This window comes from Ambystoma mexicanum, chromosome 14, assembly GCF_040938575.1.
Source record: "Ambystoma mexicanum isolate Mex_15411 chromosome 14, UKY_AmexF1_1, whole genome shotgun sequence".
Taxonomy (NCBI): Eukaryota; Metazoa; Chordata; class Amphibia; order Caudata; family Ambystomatidae; genus Ambystoma; species Ambystoma mexicanum.
In genome coordinates, this window is record NC_090940.1 from 428,747,966 (window position 1) to 428,772,206 (window position 24,241).

Consider the following 24,241-nt stretch of genomic DNA (forward strand, 5'->3'; position numbering starts at 1 on the left):
TACATACGTCAAACCTGGTACATTAAGGCCATAATTTATTGTTAGTTCATAAGTGCCCATACTCGTCGTCCCATAGAGCAATGCCTCCACACAACCAGCATCTCCAGATCCCTGGCTTAATAGGCTGTGCCTACCTCGCGACCTCCCTTGTACCCGTTTAATAGATGTCAATTATTGTAAACGATCAACAGTGCAACAACCCCAGTGCATCCCCCTCCAAAACATACATTCTATCCACCCGTTAATGAGCGTTCGATACATTGAAGCCAACTCTTACAAGGATGGTGCCTGTGCCTTGACATCATCCTATCTGCCTTTTATTTAAAAATCCAAAATTGAGATGTATGGTGACCGTGCACGATTCCTCCCCAATACACAGTTTGTGCAATTTAGTAAGAGCACATTCATAGATGCCATTTTTAGTTTTGGCTATTAGGAGCTAAAAGTACTAGCAGAAAATATTGTCATTAAAATAAGAGCTTTTACATGAGAGCTTGAAATGTGGGCTTTGGGTGCAGGTTTGTAATGCTTTTCAATGCAGGTTGACATGAGGATGCCCAAGTCAAAAAGCAAGATCTTCCTGGAATCATTCTTGAGTCATCAGGTGACTCCATCCAAGAGTCATCCATGGCTGGTTCAGGGAGATCATCCAAAACCATCCCCAAGTATGTGTATAGGCTGAAATATTCAAATGCGATGACTCTAGAGTTATCACAAAAAACGACTCCAAGAGGAGTTCCGATTACTTCCAGTGATGATCTTGTATTACTCCAGGATGACCCCATGACAACTTCAGGATAGGTGGGGGATTGCTCCATTATGACCCTGTGACAACTTTAGGAAGGGTGTGAAATTGTGAACGATTATTGCAGACAACTTCAGGAGGATGTTGCTTTCAAACGATTTAGGAAAAGGGTTTTGATTCCTTGTTTGTAAGATGGGTGTTATTACTATAGGGTTTGACTTATGGATAGTGTACTGGAAAACATGGAATTTGCAGCCGTTACTTGTCATCTTTGCTAGAGCACTCAGATGTTATTAACTAAGGTTTGCTGATTTAGTATACAAAACTACAGATCCACCCCACGTCACAAACCAACCTCTAAACTCCCTCATTTCATATCTCACCTCTAGCTAACATGGCATCACACCCAATAAACTCCCACAATTACACATCACTGCACTAAAATAAACACTTTCAGTGACCTAAATAGAAGGTCTACCTGCATTACAAGACTGTCGATCACTTCACCCAATATCACTATGAGCAGCTAACAATTCGACCATTCACTTCACTCAAGAAAACATTAGCTGACCCCCAACAGAAATCCAATAGCACAAAAACATGTACCATTTACAAGTTGGCACCAACCTACAAATTCACCAGATCAACTATAATAGTTCCACACACAAGATCACTTGCATCTTCAGTTTCACAGAGCAGCATGTGAGCTACAATTACATCGTAGATTAGTAGAAGTGGCTGACGTAGCAACCAAGCTCGGCTGTGGGGATGTTCCAATTCCATTGTTTTTTAAAAAACCATAATCTGAAAGATCGCACAGGTGTGTGGTAACGTGTAGGTGTCACTTCATGGTCCAAACAGGCATGACCTTCATACTGTTAACAAGAACACACTGTTAAGAAGACGTGGTTATAGAGTTGAGCTTGTCAAATTAGATCTGTCCTACAAAACATTTGTAGCAGACAATTGACTGGTTACTTTACTTTATAGTCCAATATTTTGCACTTGCTGCACAGCTACATCTCTGGGAACTGCAACATTACACAGACATCTGCCGATTTAATGCTGTGTCTATCAATTGTCCAGGTGAAGTAATAGGCAGGTTCTGAGGAAGGAATGAAGAACACTAGCCATCCATGCCAAAAAGGTTTTCCAGCTTTTCACTGCATCTTCTTTTTCCAGATTCCACCAGTAGCTGCTTTTTCTCCTCTACCTTTCTTTTGAATGGCTCAATTATAGCTTTTCGTTATTTCATCAAATGTTTCCTGTGTCTTAATACTGTTTCTTGGCTGCGGGTATGAAAAAGGCAAGTTGAAACTTCATAATGTGACTACCAATACAACAAACATTTTGCTTGAGCTGTACACTGGAATGATCCCCTTAAGTGTGACCCTATCCGCCCCCTTGGAGTTTTGCTTATTCTTGTTCTCCTTGCGCTTTCCCTCCCTTCCCATGCAGCTACCCACAACACAGTGTAGCTGCACACATAAACAATGTGTATGGGTACATACCGTTGAGAGTGTGCCGTGACCACTATAATTTATAAATAGTGGCAAGATGCATCACCAATTCCACAAGGTCTATGCATAAAGACCTTGAATGAATAGGACAGAAAACGGATTGGTATTTGCGAATCATACTCTACCTTGGACATCCTAGATTAGTTCCCCAAACCGTGGACTACATTTTCAGGATTGTATCTATGGTGTGTAAAAAAAAAATAATCATAAAAAATAGTTTAGGAATTTCGATTTGGGGAACCAATCCAGGATGTCCAAGCACCACTTTTACCACAATGTGCTAGTGTCACGAACTGAGTCCACGTAGATATGTGTACCTCCGTCCCCAAGTACCAGTCAGAAAAGGTTAATGTACTCGCTGACCGATCTTTGGGGCCACAAGTGGGAGAAACAGGAAGCACCGGGTCCCGGATGGCTGCAATGGAAAAGCAGGGTTTGGTATAGACTACAGTAATGGCTATAATGCTATATCATATACCAAACAATCTCTTACCCGGGGACTGGTCGGTGTCAGCTGTTGACCTAGTTGTTTCTTCTCTGGTTGCTCAAGGAGAACGGAGTTGCTACATGCCAGAGTCCACCTGAGGAGTCAGAAGTCTCATATGCCAAAGCCAAGGGATAGACAGAGTGCGGTCCAAATACAGTTCAAGGGTCAAATGCCAAAACCAAAGGATAAGCCAAATGCAGTCCAATTTCAGTTCCAGGGTCAATGCAATCCAAAACACAGTCCAAGAAAATAACCAGGTGACAAATCCAGAAGGGGGCAAATCCAATGCACAAGTTCCAGTAATACGAGGTCCAAGATCCGTAGAAATCAAAGTTTGCCAGGAGAACGTAGCCACACGCTGCTGAACAGCTGAGAAGCGCCAAATGAATGAACGGAGCAGTTTTTATGCCGGCATTTCCTGGTCACGTGACTCCTGAGTGGGAATCACGTGAGCGCGAGACTGAGCGTGACCGCCTCTATGAATGCGTGAGGCTTGGTGTGGTCACGTGACCGCTTTCCCGTGGTTGTTCTTGCAGGAAGGCAGGATGAGGGGCGGAACGTCCTCTGAAATAAGCGCCATGGCAACCCCCCAAACACCCGACTTCTCCAGCACCAGGGGTGCTGCCGTGCGCGACCACCGGCACCAAGGCGAGCATGAGCGCTTCCAAAAGAAGAGCGCGGCCCACGTTGCTGCCGGGACCAGTCCCCAGGGTTTGGATCGCTAGCGTACCTCGTCTCGGGTGAGTTGTGCAAGTGTGCGCTAGCGTGCATTACAGCCAGCGACAGGTCTCTTGGGACTCAACCCTTTAATCATCAAGTACTATCCGAAAATTGTTTCAAGATATTTTCACAATCAACTTCCAAACCTGGTCACCATACCAAGTGTTCAAGTTCAAGGCCTTGAAGACGGCTAAGGTCGAAACATGTGTCGGCTGACTTTATGGGAATAAATTCACCTACAGATGAATACCCTGATGATATCATTTTACTTTCATTCTAAAAGACTGTATACCTAATTTTAAGGATGTAGAATGTGATTCGCCAATAGCAATCCATTCTCTGTCCTTGCTGCACACATACTCTGACCTGGACTACGGTCCCCGAGGGCGTTCAACCCATAGCGCTTCGCCAATAACATAAGAGAAATCAGTAGACCATCTATAGTTACTCTAGAGGAAAGAGATGCTGTTAATGAGGTGGGCATTGTGTAGCATTCATCTGTTCATCTGTATGTGTGAAAATGTGAAAAAGGGGAACAACTCCAGATAGGGACGTCAGATGTACCCTTCTCCCCCAAACATCAAATAGATGAACAAAAAAGAACACATTGCTTACCTAACTTGAAAAGCATGACTCATTGAAATCCTTTTCTTCACGTATCTCTCTTCTACTTTCATCGATACCCTCTATCAGCAATTTCCAATTAACTTCTCCAGAAATTGCAAAGGCTCAAATTCCCCATCCTTTCAAATGCAGAGAATTGTCTGAATCAAAGAGTGCCATGATGACTTGAGTTATTGTCTAAAAGAAGAAATAAAATATGTAGATTTAGTATGTGTCAAGTATTTGTGAACCTGGTCTGTACCCAAAACCATTCATTTATAGTGGGCTTGCTATGGATGTTCCTGCCTGATGTGTCCTGATTTACGAGTGAAGCGTGGTGCTTGGTTAACTTCCTCCATGACTTCCACCCACTGTGGCTTTAGCTAGTTTCATCTGTTCGCAAACTTAGAGGTGTGTGTTCTGGAGAGGCAATACGTTCTTAACTGCAGAGCTCTTGTACCTAAAATGCTGCAGTCGTTTTGTGTGTGTCCTTTAAAAGACAAACACATGTTTCATTTTCTTAAATGTAAATATCAACCATAGAGAGCCCCCACCTTGCAGATAGCAACATGTACAGGCAATAGGAGGGTATGCACTGACAGAACCCATAACCAAAGTGATCTTTACTGGGGGAACAAAAAGTAAATATTACACCTTAGCAGGAAGGCCTTTGCTAATATGAGCCAGGCACTATCCTCCAGAAGGGTCACAAGCCCCCCCCCCATAAGCATTGCTAATGTGCAATAAATTATGCACTACAGCTGAACTAGTGCAGCACTCATAGCAGTGGAAAAATCCTGCAAAAAAGTAAACCAAGCCATGGGTAAACTTTGCAGAGGCATGGTTTCTCACACATGCACCACGGCTGGATACATGTAGATAACCTATTACTTAGAGGGTCAGGTGCACCTATCTGAGGAAGGCATGGACTATTTGTGTGGAACATTGTGGGGGCATTGGAGCAGCAACAGCATTAAAGCTAGAGAGGGGCAGCCAGTAGGAGCATTTATCCCCTACTTGGCAACGGTTTGAAAGCAATCAGCCTGATCCGTATAACAGTCATTGTGTGGAACTGGGAAGGAGTCGCCCCACCCATGAAAAGAGGGCGTCTGCATGCTGAACAGCTAGGGTGTCTTATGGCAGAGGCCTTCAAACTGGGGGGCCAAAAGGATGCCAGTTGGTGGGGGGGCTTGAAGGATTATGGTGACTTTTTAATAGAAAATAAGAATTTGTGGCAGTGGGCTGAAATTATTTTACTCAGGGGTGGGGGGGGGCTCCGCATAAAAAGGCTTGAAGACCACTGCCTTAACCTTTTAACTGCCATGGGTCCCCCCCAGTGCCAAGGCCTTTTTTGGTGACTTTGGTATTTCGCCATAAAGTGCCTTCTAACGTTTTCTGTTACATTAACCCCTTAGGTGCCAAGGACGAGGTATCTCGTCCTTGGCAATAGGGTGGTAATCCCAAGGACAAGATACCTCGCCCTTGGCACTTAAGGGGTTAAGGGAATAAAGTGACCTCCCACTTTCAAATAGCAAAGCAATTCACAGCACTCCTTTCACGCCCAGGTCAGAAAATTCCTGCTACCGCGCCAGTCCTGATACACAAGGCTGCTGAAAAATCCAGACAAGCAAGAAAATAGCTGAACATCATCTAACGAGAAGAATGAACTGGTCCCATCATTAGATAAAAAGAAAAAACAATAAAAAGCATTCATCCCAGATCATCATAAACAATGATCAAAAAAGATATTTTCAAAATTAATAACAGGGATCACTATCTCTAGCAAGCATTCAATAAAGTTCACAGGCAAACTATCTTCAATTAACTGCTGAGGTCAAGTGGTTGGGAACAAAAACAAAAAAAACACATTGAAGGGGCAATAACATCCCTCCAGGAACCTCATCAACCTATATAGAGAATGTGACATAAGTAGAACTAGAACATGCAGTAATCCAGAGTCCCTGAAACTTACATTTCTATATTTTAAATCATGTAGCGATTTCCCCAAAGTGTTGAACAAACTAAAAGTAGATGAGTAGAATATGAGTCATGAGGGGAATTAGAACACGGTCCCCTGCGCATAAAGGCTGGCACAACTAGCCCTACTGTGAACCGAAAAGGCAATGGAAAACGGGGGTGAACAAGCCATCTATGTGCCCTTTAAAATTAATGGTGTAAAAAGCTCTGCCTTGCGGGTATAGCATCCGTAACTTCCAGCAGTGAAAAAATAATATTCAAAAGCATTACAATATAAAATGAGTCTTTGAATGCCAGTTTGCTTTTTATGGAGGCCAGCTTTACAGAACCTCTTTAGTGGTGCTTTGACCTTGAACTTCGCGGAGTACCTGCCCTGTACACTTTTCACATTACACATCTCAACAATGTTCCCCAGCTTGAAACAGGGGTGGGGGGGCCGGCATGGGTAGCGTTGAAACTCTCCTTTAATGCAACTTTTTTTTAAGTTGGCTGGTGTTCGATGGCTTAAGTGAAAGAAATGATCAGGTTGCAAGCATTGCTAAGAGAAATAAATAGATGGGGGCATCTGCCCACTGTTGATTAGAGGAGACTTCTTCTCTCCCTTCTTCATGAGAGCTTGGATGGCCAATATCTGCAACCATTCTCTGTGCGCCAAATCACAACAACAGCAAATCTAAGCCCAAAGCACCATGTGCCACCAGAATGAGAAACACAGGAATCAAATAACTCATTCATCGGGGCGTTTAAACCATCCCCAGCCTGAGACTACACCTGGCGGTGTGTGCAGCACACCCTGTACCAAACAGCGGCTCAAACAGTCTGCCACACACTTCAAAACCTAGCCAGCCTTCATGCTAGCCAAACAAAACGTGGCCACTCGGCACCCTGCTTCAGAAGTAAGCCATATTAAAGATGCTGCGAAAGTCACACACACTTCGCACAAGCCACACATCAACAATCCCCACACAAGGAAAATCTATGCCAGCGGGTTTCTGTGCACTGGCATGCAGCTGTCTGGGCAACTTAGTGAAATTACAAGCATTGTGCCCTCTATATACAAGAGACACATTCTCACAGGGGCTATGCGACACTGCAATGTCCCTAAGCAGACGAGAAGAGTCAAGCCTTGAGTATCACTGGGTCAGTGCAACTCTTTCCTTCCCAGTAAAGCACCGGAATGATTTTGCTCCTACCCACTGAAGGTGCGGTCATGTGTACGATTTTTATATGCACCGTACCGGACACATAGCAACGTCACACGTAGATAATGGACCACTTTAAAGTAACCAGGGATTTTGCAAAGGTTTGTTTAGCACATTAAGCTTCTGCTGTTTAAGCCCACACATGCACTGTCACCTAGGGACCAGGGAGGATAAGTGCTCATCCAAACTAGCAATCAACATATATGTTAACATATAGCGGTGCCAGCAAGATAGCAATTAGGTTTTTTGCCCTTTTTTAAAAAGCATTTTCTTGATAACAAGATAGTCACTCTACGGGCAGTGGTCTTGTGGTCTTCAAACTGGTTTGACCCCCAAGCCCTCCCTCAGAAAAAGGTACCTGGCTTGGGCCCCTCTATCCACATGGGACTCCAAAATGTTCATCTGCTGTAGAATGGTGTTGAGTACCAAACAACATTCTTTCAAAATCATTGCTTGCAATAACTAATTAGAGGGCAAATATTTGTAAACGCAGCATTCAGAATTTTTTGCTACAGGGGACGTGACTAAAAGTAGCATTGGATATTTATTTCAAAGAGTAACGTAGGACATACTTAAGTACAAAAACTTGATTACTATCAATGCAGTCACTTGCAAGTTGGACAGTGGCATACTGGAGAGCTAGAGTGAACAGTGGGCCTGCCTTTCAGCAGTCATCAGTATTGGGTTCAATTTTTGCAATAACCTGTGTTTGACTTTCTTCCAGCTTTGACCGATATTTAGTCTTTAGGGCTGCAAAAGTTGAAAATGCAATCTTGCAAAGGTACGGGGTGCTGAAAGGTAACAACAGTACATGGACTGCATTGGGATAAAAGGAGGAAACTGCATTTTGGCAAAATCCACACAAGGACAATTTTTTGAATTGACTCTCCAGTAGGCGGTCACATTGAAGGTCCATTAGTTCCTCCTGGAGGTGTATTGGGAGGTGGGCGGGCCCCTACGTCTGATAGGAAAGGCTGAACCACTCAGTCGTTGATGCTACAATTGTCCTCTGGAAAGCACTTTGGAGAGTGGTTCTGAGATGGTTTCCCATTAGTTCAGCAACACATGAAAATATCATACCCCACCTCCTCAAGAGCATCTGCTAATAATGAAACGCGTCGGAATGCAGACATTAACCCTCCTCCTCCAAAGTTCCAACTTCTTCTTAAATGCTGACATTTTTGCATTGATAGCCAATGATATGGTTTCTTTTCTGTGCCTTGCAGGGAGAGGTTTAGAAAATGTAGTTTTTCAAAGAGGTCACCATAGTAAGCGAACAGTACAAACCAGTGTGAATCACACAAAGGCTCTTTCGTCTGGTCTAAACCCAGGAGAAAGCATCTCACTTTGTTCCAGAGTTCCTAAACACAATATAAAACCTTTCCCCCTGGAGAGCAAGCTGACCTCCGAGTGAAACAAAGCATCATGTTCAGCTCCCATTTCTGCACATAATGTAGCAAGCAGATGGACTCTTGTGCGGTGCATCTTAATAAAACGCACAATCTTTACAAAAAAAGTCGGTACCTCCGAGATTCCATTCCCCATATTGCGCCCAGGCAAGGCTTCCCGGGGATCACGCAGTGTGCGTCTACAATATATGTGGAGCTACTATCAACACTTTTGCTTTTAACCCAGTTCTAGAACCAGACATTGAAGGAGCACCATCCAAGCAAATACCAACACACGCCTCCCACTTTAGGCAGTGGGAACTTAGGAAGTAGTTAACAATGTCAATGACTATAGATGCAGTTGCTCTGCCCTGAATTGGTTTACAAAATATTTCTCCAATATTTCAAGCACAATATCAATTCTGTACTGATAGAAGAGGACAGGTCAGTGATGTGGTGGAAAATTGTGGTGTCAGACAAAGATACTTTTGCATTTCTCTGCTGCACCGTCACTAGGCATTACCCGGTTGACAGTGAGAATTGTTGGCAGAACTACTCTCAACATCTGTAAAGGGCTCCCCCTCCCCCAGATAATGTGGTAAGAAGCTGCCAAAGCATTTGCAGGTAGTGAGGCCAGGTTTAAAAGTGTCTTTTGCTTGTGTATGCCTTGTAGCTACCGTACAAACAAATCCATGGTCTTTTTTCCAAATGCACCGTAAGTGTTGGCTTCAGGCTTGCTAACGTAGCGCCACAAACCGCACACTGCAGCTTAACTTGTCAGCAACTGTGATCCATGTGAACCCAAAACGCAAAAAAGACATACTTACTTCCGTGCTTTTGCATTTCTCATGTCTGTTTCCACCTCTCCTTCCGCTTTTCGTTTGAGATTCCTACCATCTTTGGGCACCAGAAAACTATCCAGTTCTATGTGTTATTTCTGCATTTTAAAGCCCAAACACAAAAAAGACTGACTTTTTCCGGCTGTTTTTGTATTGACTTTAAAGTGCGGAATTCACATACTGCCCCTCTCCTTCCCCACCCGCTCATTAACTTGTCAATCAGGGGGGACACCCGAACCCCTAATTTCCCTCCCCAACACACGCATCTTACCCACATGTGCACACACAGTCCAAAACACACCTCTGCCTCCTGTGACGACTCTGCTGGGTCTCACAGCGCCCGTCAGCCCCTGCACACACTCATGTGTCACAGGGGTTTGACAAGTATGATGGTTCGATTTAGAAAGACCGCTGTGAGCGGTCACAGCGTGGACTTTCTAAATCGACACCACCCACCCCCAATCGGTACAGTGAAAAAGATTTTCTTCACTTAGTACCAATCATCCATCTAAAAAAGGAGCCCGACTCTGAAAACATTGCAAACCTCACGTTAATTTATGTCACGTTATTTTTTAAAAACCATTTAAAGTTTTCCAAAATTAAAAATGCTTTAAAAGATTTAAATTGACAAAACACCACATAAGATTTAAAATTTACCATGTGAAAAGGCTGGGGGTGGGGCGAAAAACAAAACCATGTGGACAGCTTGGGGGAAAAACAAACTCAGCAGTAATGGGTCAGAAATGCTGCTTGGATTTTAAAAAAACACCACATTGATACAAGTCTCAGAAGACTCCCTGTTCAGATCGTGAAGTTCTAGCTCTAATTTTTTGTTGAAGTGTGGACCTGGACTAGGCCACAGGGTGGCGAAAACCACACCTGGATGCACATTGCACAGCGCCGATATAAACCTTCAGCACTTCTACTGAACCAATATTACATAGGGAGAAGAAATTCATACTTGCCTGCGTGACTGGGTCAAGTGCTTCCCTGGATTTTTCTTGCTGGGACACAGGTGGTTAGGTTGACACCGACGCTTGGAGTGATGCTGCTGCAATGAAAACAGTTAGTCAAGGATACATGGGTCTACCTGAGGCTTCAAAAAGGAGCAGGGGTTAAAACCAGCTCTTGGGTGTTAGGCATCAGCTAGTAAGCAGGACGTAACGCAGGGAAACCAGAGAGTACACAGTGCACTATAAATGCAACTCCCACATGAGACGTGAACTTTCAGTATTTCCCCAAACTGGACATGAGAAAGGAACAGCCACAAAAATAGGTTTGAAATCCACAATTGTGACTCCTACTATACCTTTAAAATTACCCCACCATCAACCACAGCAAAATACAGTTGTTTTAAAAAAAAAGACATTGTTACCGTCGGAAAGTCCTAATACAGATGTCAGGATTTTTTATGGTGCCATTGCTGCTGGGGACTTTGCTGTCCAAGATGGGATGATTAATCCAATTTGTGTTCCTGCAATTGAAAAAGTACAATAAAAAAAATAAATATAATATAAACATACCAGATTGACCGTACCAATATGTGCGCACTACACTCTGCCAGTCGGCACACATCCTCCGCTGCACACAAAAGGGACCTAGGGTGCAGGGTCCAACCGGGAAATCTCCCAAAGTTCCCTACAGGCCAGTCCATCCCAGCTGGTAGAGAGAGCAGTCAAGAGCACATACCTGACAATGTGGCTCATACTCAGTCACAGAGACAAAACAAAATAATAGAGCGAGCAAGAGAAAGAGCATCAGCTTGTTATAGGTTACCCTTAACAGTTGTGAAGTCCAGCCTGCTGGCATTAAAGTCATTCATCTACATGTATTACATAGAATATGACACAGTAGTTTTTAACTCAACGAGCCAACTTTCAGCCGAGCCAACTTTCAGAAACATCGAGTAATAGCCATGTAGCTTATACTGCAGTTAGGTGACAGCGCCGACTATAAAATGTGTTTGGCCAAGGGATGGGTTGGGGTATTTCTGCCTCCTGTTGGCACCCATGAACCCCGTTGAATTTCCTAATAACTGCTGTCATCACAATGGAAGCATTTATTTGTATCTTTATGAATATAACCTGTGATAAAACACAAAGCAAGGGGCACACAAATTGTATTGGTGTGGTGCTCACAGAGAAACAGAGAGAAAAAAAAAACACAAACACACATCTCAAAGAAAACTAGTGAACACAGGTTTCAGCAGCTTTTTGAGTTTGGAAATTACTTTTTTCCTTTGAATGTGTAAAACACACATTTGAAAAATAATGTGTCCAGCATGTAGAATGCCTGCTTTCAACAGTGACCACACCCCTCCCCGCCGCAGTGATGTTCATGGCCCATTGATTTCCGTGGTGTCCCTTTCAGGACAGAAAAAACAAACGGGATGAGCAAGCAGAGCCAGGAAATGTGTGAGTGACGGCTGGGGAAAGGAGTCCTGCTTAGATTAGATCACTGAGACCCCAGCTTCCCTCTGCAAAGCTGGGGGCTTGTTAAAGCCTGGTCATGGCTGAGGCAGGCCAGGTCCCGAGTTCCTGCCAGACATCTGATGCCGGATCTCAGACCCGGCCAGCGCTGTCCCATGGACCAGAGGGGTGACAAGGCAGAGGGACAGCCAAAGCAGGGGGGACCGGTCTTGTACGTTATCTGGCTACCCCACGGCAGATTGCTGGAGAGCCCAGCAATCTGCTGTGGGGGAGCTGGATATCACACAAAACTGGCAATGAGTGCTTCCGTCGCCGCTCGCCTCTTCTTCCCTCATGGCCAAGCAAGGGGGCACAGAGGGAGAGAGGTCCAGAGGGAACCAGCATTGCAGTGATCCAGCCCCCCTGCTCACCTTTCCACACGCGTTAGTCTTTATGGGTCCAAAGGTGGAGAGGGAAGCAGAGGGACCGACAAAGGCCTGAAACGCTTGCTTCCCGACACTCTGTCCAACTGTGGTGTGGCGGACTGAGCTGAGAAGCAGCATCCCTTACCAGGCAATAAGGCGCTGGCGTCACCAGCAGGAAGCAACAACGCAGTGTGGACACACGATCCAAATTCAGGGAAGAGCACGTCCAGGCTGCATTTATTTCCCACGCCCTCATTTTGTTGCACTGATTGAGCATGTATTTTCTCTTTTTTCGTTGTCCTGGATCACACGCCCCACAGACCTCTGCCTACAGTATGGATATTTTTTTAGGGCTAAATACTCATGGTTATCTTGCTGGCAAGACTACATAGGAGTTTACATTTTCACTGTATACTAGCAAAGCAACATGCAGGCACCTAGTCAGTGAGACAACGCAGGTAAATAAAGAAGTCGCAGGGAAATCAAGGAAGTCGGTCCTATACAGAAATAAATATGGGGGTGGGTGTCAAGAGACATCTTGTGGTACAGACTCTGGCCGGTACAGCTCAATGCACTGCCTGACAGCACTGAGCGGTAAAGTCAGGCACATCTCCCTGCAATGTTCATAACCCCTCACCTTGTAAGCGCAGTAAAGTTACAGAAATCATACTAAGGGAACTGCATGCCGTCGAAGTGAGCTCATTGCTGTTATAACAGTGAAAGCTGTGTTGTGCAGGTAACGGCAGTACTGGTCATTGTGCTGGCTCTTGTCGGATCTGAGATCCAGCACCAGATGTGTAGCTGGATCGCGGGATCCAGCCAGAGTCAGTCGCCGCAAACCCCAAACCCATGCTCTGCGCTGGGTTACTTTGGGAAAAAAAGAAAGAAAAGAAAGTGCCCGCGGCGGCACAGAGTAGGGGGCGGCGCAGCTCATTGCCGCCATCAGCGCTCTGATGGCTCCGCCCCCCTAAGTGTACACAGCAGGACTTTGATACAGGTCACAGCTGCAGGAAAAGCAAACTAACTTCCTCTGATGACCCTGTGCAGGGGGCACAGGGCCACCAGAGGAAGTTACAATGCTCAGCCACGTCCCAGTTTATTTATGCAATGTTTGTCGGATACTTGTATCCGACAAACATTGCATAAAAAATAAACAAACAGGTAGCAGTCAAACATTGCATGAATAAATAAATACCGCCATTATCATTGAAAGTATCCCACACGATGCAGCCACCCAACTGCTTTCAGAGGGGAGCTGCAGGAGCTGTGCCGGATGTGGTTCAAGTAAAAGAAAACGTTGCTTATCGGGAACAGAAATCAGCAGGTTTTAAGAAGGAGGTTGCAGGACAATCCCTCGGTTTAAACCAGGATTTCCCCACAGATTATCTGCTCTTTCACCATTAGCTAGAGTAATTGCTCCTTTTAATGATTCTTTAACAGTCTGCTTAAAATAATCCTCTGCATGAGGTCAGATCACAGTGTAGACAAACATTGCTGTTGGTAGTGTAGGTGCACAGATGGATGGTACAGTTTGCTCCCTTGTACAAGTGCGGGTCGGACTGGGCCATATAATTGTCTCGGGCACCAATGAAAAGGTGGACCATAGTTGTAAACGGCAATTCATTCCTTTTCTGACCATGTTTGACTAGTACCCAAGTAAAATGGGATACAAATTGTGCATTTTAAAGAATATTTACTCAAAAACACTGGTCAAAACTATTATTCGCATAGTGAAGTAACTCATCGCCAGTGCAATGGAAGTGGTTTAAAGTGGAATTGATATACAGTTTGGAAAAAAAGCACCATTAAAGAAATAGCGCAGTTTTAAACTATTATTTTGGACATTTCCTTTGATTGGAAACCCCACCTCTTTGGGAACCGCCCCTTCAACTCCACCAGATAAGGGTGAAGATGGCGCAGCCGAATCTGCCCTGAAATTCCCTCGGCGTGTGTGGCACGGTCATAAACCACTTCTGTTTGGGGGTGGGTGGAGCTGAGGATGGGGATACCAGCCAAGAAGACACACAAAGATCAGCTGTTGGTGCATTAAAATCAAAATAGGAAGAAACACCTGTGTATGAGCAAGATGTAAATTAAAATATCATTATCATCATTAAATATACCTGGCACTTCTCCGAGATGAATAAGCACATTATAAATGCACAATAAAAAATAAATACCTGCCCGTGCACGTCGTGGAGCGCACCTGCCTCCGCAATCCTCTTCCTAAGCACGTAGACGTCCCATGTGAAAACGTCACGACATAACAGATACACGTCATTACGCCGTAAAGGCATTTCAGAAAGTATCAGCAAACTTTAAAACAGACACACAATGCTAGCGGGTCTCATGGGGACTTTAAATGTGTGACTGATAATGAAAGCAATATAAGGCCTCCGTTTAGCCTTCTCTTCCACACATTGCAAAGGGGTAAATGAACAATCCCCTCCCCGGGGAATGTGAAATCGCCCCCCCCACCCCACCCCGTGCAGAAGAAATAAATGACTTAACAGTTATGCTGGAAATTCGTACCCATATGCGTCTGTCTACTGTCATGCATGGTGGACGTGGTCCTACCTCCTACGCTCGTAGAACAGCTAGACCATTCTATTCCAAATGGCGGTTGTTCGATACGTTGCCGGGAAAACAACGTTTGCACTTTTCACGTCGCTAACTTCACGTGTATTCTGCTTCGTCACGTGAACTACGGCATTACGTATTTAAGCAGCGTGGAAACTTCACTCGCTGCTTCTGATCGAATCATTTGGCGTTGTGTAGCTGAACCTCCGATCTGCATCCTTGCAGGTTACTACAGCTACTTTTTGGGCCTCATATAGCGTGTTTTCCGCCACACGCTGATTCCTGGAGCTGTTTGGTTGCGTGTAAATCCACACGCGCACGTTGTCTTCAAACACGGCTGTCCTGGGCTGCGTGAATCCTGCTCGCGTGTAAATCCACACGCGCACGCTATCTTCAAGCACGGCTGGCCTGGACTGCGTGAATCCTGCCCACGTGTAAATCCACACGCGCACGCTATCTTCAAGCACGGCTGGCCTGGACTGCGTGAATCCTGCTTGCGTGTAAATCCACATGCGCACGTTGTCTTCAAACGGGGCTGTCCTGGGCTGCGTGAATCCTGTTCGCGTGTAAATCCACACGCATACTTTGTCTTTAAGCGCTGCTGGCCTGGACTGCGTGAATCCTGCTCGCGTGTAAAATCCACACGCGCACGTTATATTCAAACGCGGCTGTCCTGGGCTGCGTGAATCCTGTTCGCGTGTAAATCCACATGCATACTTTGTCTTTAAGCGCTGCTGGCCTGGACTGCGTGAATCCTGCTCGCGTGTAAAATCCACACGCGCACGTTATCTTCAAACGCGGCTGTCCTGGGCTGCGTGAATCCTGTTCGCGTGTAAAATCCACACGCGCATGTTGTCTTCAAACACGGCTGTCCTGGGCTGCGTGAATCCTGTTCGCGTGTAAAATCCACACGCACACGCTATTTTCTTCGCGGCTGTACAGAACCGCGTGTACTTTGTTTATACCATAAAAAGAGCGCTATTTCCAACTCCTGCACCTGTGATATTAACAGGGGGATTGATTCATTTCTATACATTACTCTACGTGGGAAGGAAGCTTTCAAGGATTATTGGAAGGTGACAGTGAACAGTACTTTGGACGCTATCCTGTGGTGCATCAACCCGGTATCTAGCGTGAGCCTCGTTCCGTTCGGGATAAGTCTCCCTTACTAATCTTCCCTTCCTTGTCGTTTGTTCTACCTTGGATTTCCTCAAGAGACTCTGCTGGATTCTTCTGCCCTAGACTCAAGGTCAGTGTGTGCATTCATGTCGTTTTCTATTCCATCATACTCAGGTTGGGGCAGTTATTCATGATACTTTATTTTGTTCTAGGCTGACTTCCTATACCACGCCCTTTCCAGTGATCCATCGCTCTGCCTGTTTTACCAGTCAGAGAGTTGTATCATTTGGAAGGTCTTAACTTGACTTCACAACTAACAAATCGTGTGAACAGGGATCCGGAAGACCCTACCACCTGTATCCTTTTGAGTACCGTATCCTTTTCCGTTAATACTTTGGTGCTCTCTGACATCTACATAAGACACATATCCCCATCTGCTGCACATACCAAATCCTCCAACCCCTCCCTCCCCCCTCCAGCGGGGAGGATAACTGTTGGCTTTACTGTTCACTGGTACAGTGGAAGTCCCATTGGGACAGGAGGAACGCACTGTGCCCATCCCCACTGCATAAAACACATGTCGCACATCTGTATGAGAAAACCCCAAAACTAACTGAATCCACCTGTACTAAATCTCAACCCCCAAAATACACAATACCCCCTCCCCAATATTGCTTCACCCCTGTGATGCACGTTACATATCCCACAAATACACCGAAATAATGAAAAAAAACGGAATCCCCCTGTACTTTAAGTAAGTCTCACCCCTGATGCACATTATAAACAGTGCTGGTCATTCGCGCCTTTAAAAACTTGTGTATAGGCACGTTATAAATGCCATATCATATCATTGGGCCGGCTCTCGGCGGATCCGGCACCAGATATGCAGTCGGATCTTGGGATCCGGCCAGAATCAGCCGCCCAAGACCATGAACCACGCTGGAAAACTTTAAATAAAAAAAATAATAAAAAAGCACCCGCGACGGCAGCATTGCTTTTTACCGCCGGCTTTGGCACTGGTGTGTAATGCACAATGCTCGCTACATGTACAACTGATTCCTTTCAGTTGTATATGTAGCAAGCACATTGTGCATTACACACCAGTGCCAAAGCCGGCGGTAAAAAGCAATGCTGCCGTTGCGGGCATTTATTTATTTATTTACATCTTCCAGCATTGCTGGATTTCCACTACGAGCTACGCCCCCTCTAGACCACGCGCCCTCGGTCACTCCTCCCGCAACCCAGCTCTTGTGTTGTGGGATCCCCCACCACATTATTTCCATAACCCCTGCATTTGTCCATTTGCCCTCCTTGCCAATAAGCACTCTTTTGCTCATTCCTTCGCTGCACCTTGCTTCCTCAAAAGCAATGAATTGGCATGAGACAGTATTTCAAATGGCAAACTTGGCCGCAGTTTTATTTCCATAACAACAGAATTATTGTACACATTTTGTGAACTCCAGTCTGTGGGTGTGGCGCTTGCTCCGTGTCGGACCTCACCTGCTTCCCCCTATACCTTTGTATAGTTTCCATCGTAGGCCCCCAACTCCCCCCATCCTTTGTGCCTGAGCCTATCCTGCCCATGCAGGTGTCCGTGGGTGGGGAGAGTGCCGTTTCTTTTTGGGGGAAGCTGAGCCTTAGTTGTTACCACCAGACGCCCCCGCCGTTAGGCCCCCAAGAGGCGCTGGTCCGGAAGAGCGAAGACCCATTCCGGTTTCCTTCTGGCTCATCCGGAGTCTATCATTTGTGCTTGGTCGCCCAAACACCGCCTTACACCATCCTGACCGTCCTGCGACAGCGACGTCCAGGTGTCATCCTCATTCCCTGCCCTTTCGTTAAAACGAAATCCTTCCTCACGGCACGGCGTGTCTGCAGGGTCTTGCTGCAGGGCTGGATGTCTCTGCTGCCTGACCCTGCCGGTCAAAAAGGGGCTCGCCCCGCCCCTTTCCATTGTTTTGCCCTTCGCGGGCTTCGGGGTGTTTTGGCGCCGTTCCGCCCCCCGCATCCTCCCCTTTCCTAGGGGAAGGGGAACAAGTTGGGAGAGGACCCTGCAGCGGTTACCATGCTGCCTCCCCTATTTTTATTTGTGTCTTTCCGTCGACAGCGACATAACCCCTGCATTTGTCCATTTGCCCTCCTTGCCAATTAGCACTCTTTTGCTCGTTCCTTCGCTGCACCTTGCTTCCTTCCAAGCAATGAATTGGCATGAGACAGTATTTCAAATGGCAAACTTGGCCGCAGTTTTATTTCCATAACAACAGAATTATTGTACACATTTTGTGAACTCCAGTCTGTAGGTGTGGCGCTTGCTCCGTGTCGGACCTCACCTGCTTCCCCCTATACCTTTGTATAGTTTCCCTCGTAGGCCACCAACTCCCCCCACCCTTTGTGCCTGAGCCTATCCTGCCCATGCAGGTGTCCGTGGGTGGGGAGAGCGCCGTTTCTTTTTGGGGGAAGCTGAGCCTTAGTTGTTTACCACCAGACGCCCCCGCCGTTAGGCCCCCAAGAGGCGATGGTCCGGAAGAGCGAAAACCCATTCCGGTTTCCTTCTGGCTCATCCGGAGTCTATCATTTGTGCTTGGTCGCCCAAACACCGCCACGCCACTAGGTGGGTTACCGCCCACCGTGGCTCCCCTACTTCCCGTTTCCTTTTACGGCTCCAACAATTTAGTACCTCTGTTCCAGCAGAAGAGTTCCATCCCCAATGCGGACAGATGTACGCCATCCTTCAAGCAATATTCTGGGGTTTTTTAAGTTGATCAGGCCATGTCTGATTTGTTGGAAGCCTCTGCCCTTGCAGAGCTTTGCCATGGCACCATTCAGTTTTTCCTCGATCTTTCGACCGCTGTGTGGCTCTCGCCCCCCCTCCATTCCGCCTTGGGAATCACCTCTGACCACACGATCTCTGTTTCGCCCGGCTGTGCTGATACCTTCTGCACAGAGAACATTATGTCTGACAACAAAACCCCACTCCCCAAGTTGATCAAATCGTTCCAGCCCAAGTGGATTACCAGCCCATCTGGTTTTTGCTGCTTACCCAGCAATTTTTCAGCAGCCCCTGTAGCTGCGCCCATTTCATCCCTGGCACCCCGTGCAACTGAATTCGGAACTCGCCGGCCGTCAGCTCCTCCTGCTGCGGTGTCCAGCTCGCTTTGGCCCTCGCCATAACCAAATGCCCCACTACCCAACCATGCGTCTCCTCCTTCTTTGCAATGCTGGTAATGAGAAGTGGGGGAAAGGGCATGTTAAATCACATTTTTCCCCGTCTGCTATATCCAGATGCCCCTGCCATTTAGGCTCCCAAGAGGCGCTGGTGAAGAGAAAAGTAAGACCCTTTCGGTTTACTAAATTGAGCTTTTATTCCCTTGTTTTAGCACTTCAAACCAACTATGCCTTCTGCCCCCCTTCTCTCGTTCCTGCCCCTTGCGTCCTCCTCTGCCTTTGCTGAATTTTTACAATGCTACTTACACCACAAATCATGATCACTGCAACCTGCTTACTCACCCCAGAGGGATAAAGGCTGAGTCGGTTTTGTTGCCATGTTAAGTTACCGTCACACTCCCAGTGCCAATGATGTACCCCACTCCATTGTTAAGACGCCATACCCTAGAGAATGATACCTCACCCAATTTACCTTGTAGATTCAGCAATGCCTGCCACATGTCCCCTGAGCACTCCTTTGCTAATCATGTTATCCCCCGGGTCAACCGTCACTATACCATGTTACCAAGGCCACAGCTCCCTATCCCTAGTCTCACCATTAATACCTTCTCCATTGACCTTGGCCCGCTGAAAGGCTGCGCCTACCTTGCTGACCTGCTTGATCAAACCTGCTCCGGAAGCCAACCTTGAGCCCCAAATGTCTTTCTTGCCACCCTATTTCAGCAACTGAGGCCCTTCTAGTATGGGTCTCAAACCGCAGTCGTTTTGCAAGCCAGACACCTCACCACTGCACTATATAACCTGATGAAAATTATAAACAAGTGAAGTTGAAATGTCCCATTTCGATACTGCGAGTTTCAGGGAAAACAATTGTATTGGTTCGTGGAGGTTAACAATGCACACATTTTAATGTTTTCAAAAACACTTTTAGACGAAGATATCCTCTCTTGATTTTGTGTGTGTGTGTGGATTTTCCGAAAGGCAAATGCCATTCGTCCCGTTTAATTTGGGTGTTTATGCAAAGCCCATAAATGAAATGTGCATATTTCACCTTGACATGCTACTTTCTGGCGATCTTACATCCCATTGTATTTGTTGATGAGTCCCCATACTTTAATTATTAGGACTCAAACCCGGCTGCAATTTGAACTTCTGTGTGCCTAAACCGGGCACAGCCACATCACCTTCACCACTGTTGCCTGCCCCCTTATTCTATGGAACGGTGCCGTAATACTTCCACCGGTTGTGATTCCGCCCCTTCCGTGTAAGAGCGCCCCCACCATGGTTTTACCACTGTGCTATCACCCCAAACTCCCCCTAAAAACCAGTGCCCCAAGAGGCCGTGCTTGCATGTTCCACGGACCATGTATTCGACATAGACCATGCCCCCTGCTGCTCTACTAGCCTTGTGGTGACGCTGTTAAGCTGAAACCCCTAAGGAATCCTTAATGCAGAGCCTGCCCCTACGTTAAAACATAACCAGGGCCATGTCATGAACACATTGTGCTTCTGTCATTACCAGGAACACTTCAACAAATGGAAGCCCTGCACCACGCAAATCTAAAATCCATGCGCTGCACACGAGAAATTGAAACCAATAAAAACACACATGCCATCCTGTAGCCCACCTACTCTAAAACGCGCTTTCACTCGCATTCCTATAACAATCCAATCACTAACCCAGCCAAACGAAAATTATGGATCCCTGCGCTCTACCACTGAGCTCCAAACCCTGATCAACGGCCCGCCGGCATTCTCTGTTCACGTACAGGCCACATACATACAAAGTTTGTGACCGTTCAACCCCTTACTTTCCCAGTTGTAGGGGAAACTTTTTATATTCCCTTCCTCAACCTCCTTTTCTTACCCAACAGTAAATCAGGCCAACCCATCTCTTCCCAGGAAACCCGTTTCCAAGATGGGCGGCTTGTCATTCTGTCATACTACACCATCATATCCAGGATCCCTGCTCGTTATTATTGGCACCTTGTAATGCAGCCCTGGCACAAAAGGTTCACACAAAATGGTTTCCGTAACCTGTCCCAAACTTGACAAAACCTGGCGTTTCGGCCGTGCTTGTGGTGCGCAACCGCATTCCCCTACCGAAAGCATAAAAAGTTGTCCTTTGTGCTCTTTGCGCTTACACCCTTACTTTGCGGCTGGCGGGATACCTGCTAAATACTTCCTCGTATCCCCGGCCTCCTGCCTTCTGAAACTAGCCACTTGCCTGTGTGCGGGTCTTGTGCCCAGCCCCATGCTCTGGTACCGTTGGCCAAAGTGGCTTTCTTGTATAAATAAGCATGTTATAATTGACATGACCTCCTGCAGTACAGTGTCACTGAAACTCGTGTTATAGGCGCCTTAAAACGGCCTGACCTCTGGCTTCTCAGTGCTGCTGAAATACTTATGTATATGCGCATTATAAACAATTGATATGCCCTCTGGCTTCGCCCCGGATAAATGAAGCACGTTGAGTACGCGCGTTATAAAAAAGCCGTGTTGCATTGTATACATCCATTCGCTGGTTCCGGCTGCGTGTTCCAATTCGCTGCCCCGCTTGTACTGCATTAAAATTTTGCCCACAAAACTGGTGTGCCGAGCCCGCCTTGCATTGCCCTGCGTGCAACCTTGGGCCCGCCTTACAATGCTCCCCCTGGTTATTGCGCCTTTGTTACAAAACATGTGCCCCCGCCACGCGTCCTCACTGTCATCTTCTTTCCCTGACCCACTAACCATTGTTATGCTTTGCGCTATAAATGGCGCTTCACTCACCTCGTGCCATGGACACCTGTGCATACCCTTGTGCCTAGTCGCGCTACACCAATTTATAACTTACAATGAAAACCCTTGTGCATACCCACGTTGAATTGCCGCCCCATAGTGCGGGTATGGAGCCCGCCCAGGGCTTATGGTTGCCTACCTCAGTTTGATATCTTGATCTAATCTACCCAGGATGATGCCATCTCTGTATTCCCGTGGCATGGTCGCGAGCAACCCACGCCCCTCCTTACGACCCTGTGTGCTGTGCTGGGCTGGGCTTAGGCGCTTCATCCGTCCTCCAGTTGCACCCCTCTTATGCAGTACTATTATGGCATTGCATGGAAAAGGTCCACCCCTTAGCTACGCCAAAGCCCAACCTGCAGGCTTTGTCAATGCTTGTTGTTGATGCATTCGGGGATTCAGACCTATAAAGCGAGGCAATGGAGAGAACTCTGCCAACTATTAAAATCAATTAAAACGTGCAGCGCCCGAAGCCCATTGGGACTTAGACTATGGGTACTCAGCACTGCATTAATTACCTTACCCTTTCTGCAATACCCGTTCTCTTGGTACGCCGCCAAGAAAGCAGTGCACTGCCACAGCAGCCTGTCGACACTTCCGTGCTATGTAAAACGCAGATGTAGTGCTCAAAGAAACATGTCAACCCTGCCCCGCAAACATTCTCAGCTTTTTCTGCCCTAGGAAATGAACTGAAGCGTGCTTCAAATTGAGGCGATAAAGTATTGCCCTTTGTATTTCCTCCACCCTTTCCCCGCAGCCCGTTTCAACTGACCCCAACGTGATTTGCCCAAGATCACACCATTCTGGTCAGGAGGGAATGCTGACTCCCAAGTAAACACTTTCGTCTAGAACATGAAAAGATAAAGGAACTGGAGTTCCTGGGCGGGTGGCTGGGATGGGGCATTGTGAATTTGTCATTCAAGTTGAGAGACAGAGATTGCAATCTAATCGTAATGCATCCAAAATGTCCCGTTTGAAAGTGAGGACACTCACTAGGTTGACCTAGCCTGCGTTCCCCACGCGGGACACTAATACTGTGCATAACCTGTGACACTGAAGCTCACACCAGAGTGCCGAATATCTCTAAGCCACCCCTTACTTTGCACTGCCAACGTTGAACCACATAATTCCAATTCACCCATCATGCTGACCGCCCCCCATTAATAATAAACGGCAAATACCTTCAATATGTAACTTGCAGACAATTAGACAATACAACTCGCACGACCGCATTGCGTTCGCCTGTAGACTTGCATACACTTGGGGAGCCCGCGGGAACCGCGATCTGTGCATGTAGACAGGGCTCTGGGGCCGCCTCGCGCCTCTCTATGAAACCACTTGCTATTCATGCAAACCCCTGCAAGAACCGTTTGCCCCACACCGTGGAATTTGTCAAACCTTAGGTACTAAGTAACGTTGCTATACCTAAGCCCCTGTCACGCCTGCCCCCGTCGCTGGTTCCTGGACAAACTAGAGAGAGTCCAATACCCTATACATTTCAGACAAAATATCCAATTCCTCAGATATTCACCTCGTTTTAAGACGCCCCTTGCCTGATTACAGTGACTGCACCAGCGTCCAGCACCAAACTTCCCTGGCAGTGGTATTTACCTTTCTCTTTGCAACGCTCTGGGGAGTTCCGCTCCCTCCTCACTGCAACTGGCCATCTCCGTCCCTGGAACAACTCCAACCGGACCGCTTCCTTAACCATATGCGACCCGAGCCAGGAGCAGGAAACTCACGGCTGGCACTGGAACTCAGGAACTCCGAAAATGAAACGAAATCCTTCCTCACGGCACGGCGTGTCTGCAGGGTCCTGCTGCAGGGCTGGATGTCTCTGCTGCCTGACCCTGCCGGTTAAAAAGGGGCTCGCCCCGCCCCTTTCCTTTGTTTTGCCCTGCGCGGGCTTCGGGGTGTTTTGGGGTTGTTCCGCCCCCCGCACCCTCCCCTTTCCCAGGAGGAGGGGAACAAGTTGGGAGAGTACCCTGCAGTGGTTACCATGCTGCCTCCTCTATTTTCTTTGTGTCTTTCCATCGACAGCGGCATTTCCACCACTGATTATAAACCACCAAAATACACCGAAATACCCCCTCCCCAATATTGACAATCAACATGAGATAATTTTAAAACTTACCAGAAACCAAATAACAATCAACTATACAAAATGTGATTTGCAACAGAGGAATCGCTCTCACAATGTTGCCTTCCAGCTCGTGCAAAAATGATGAAGACGTGAACGGTGAAACCCACGTGATGCAGAGCAGCCCACGTGATGAAGTGGACGT

The 24,241-nt window shown here is 46.7% G+C and overlaps 1 long non-coding RNA gene across 1 annotated transcript; it reads right to left on the reverse strand.

Annotated features, from left to right (window-relative positions):
• Positions 1-24,189, reverse strand: LOC138526858 (uncharacterized). The gene is made up of 5 exons (XR_011283756.1): positions 24,091-24,189; positions 10,857-10,955; positions 10,447-10,532; positions 4,088-4,273; positions 1-2,034 (listed from the first exon to the last, which is right to left on the reverse strand). It is a non-coding gene; the product is annotated as an uncharacterized lncRNA (long non-coding RNA).
• Positions 24,190-24,241: the final 52 nt, after the last annotated feature.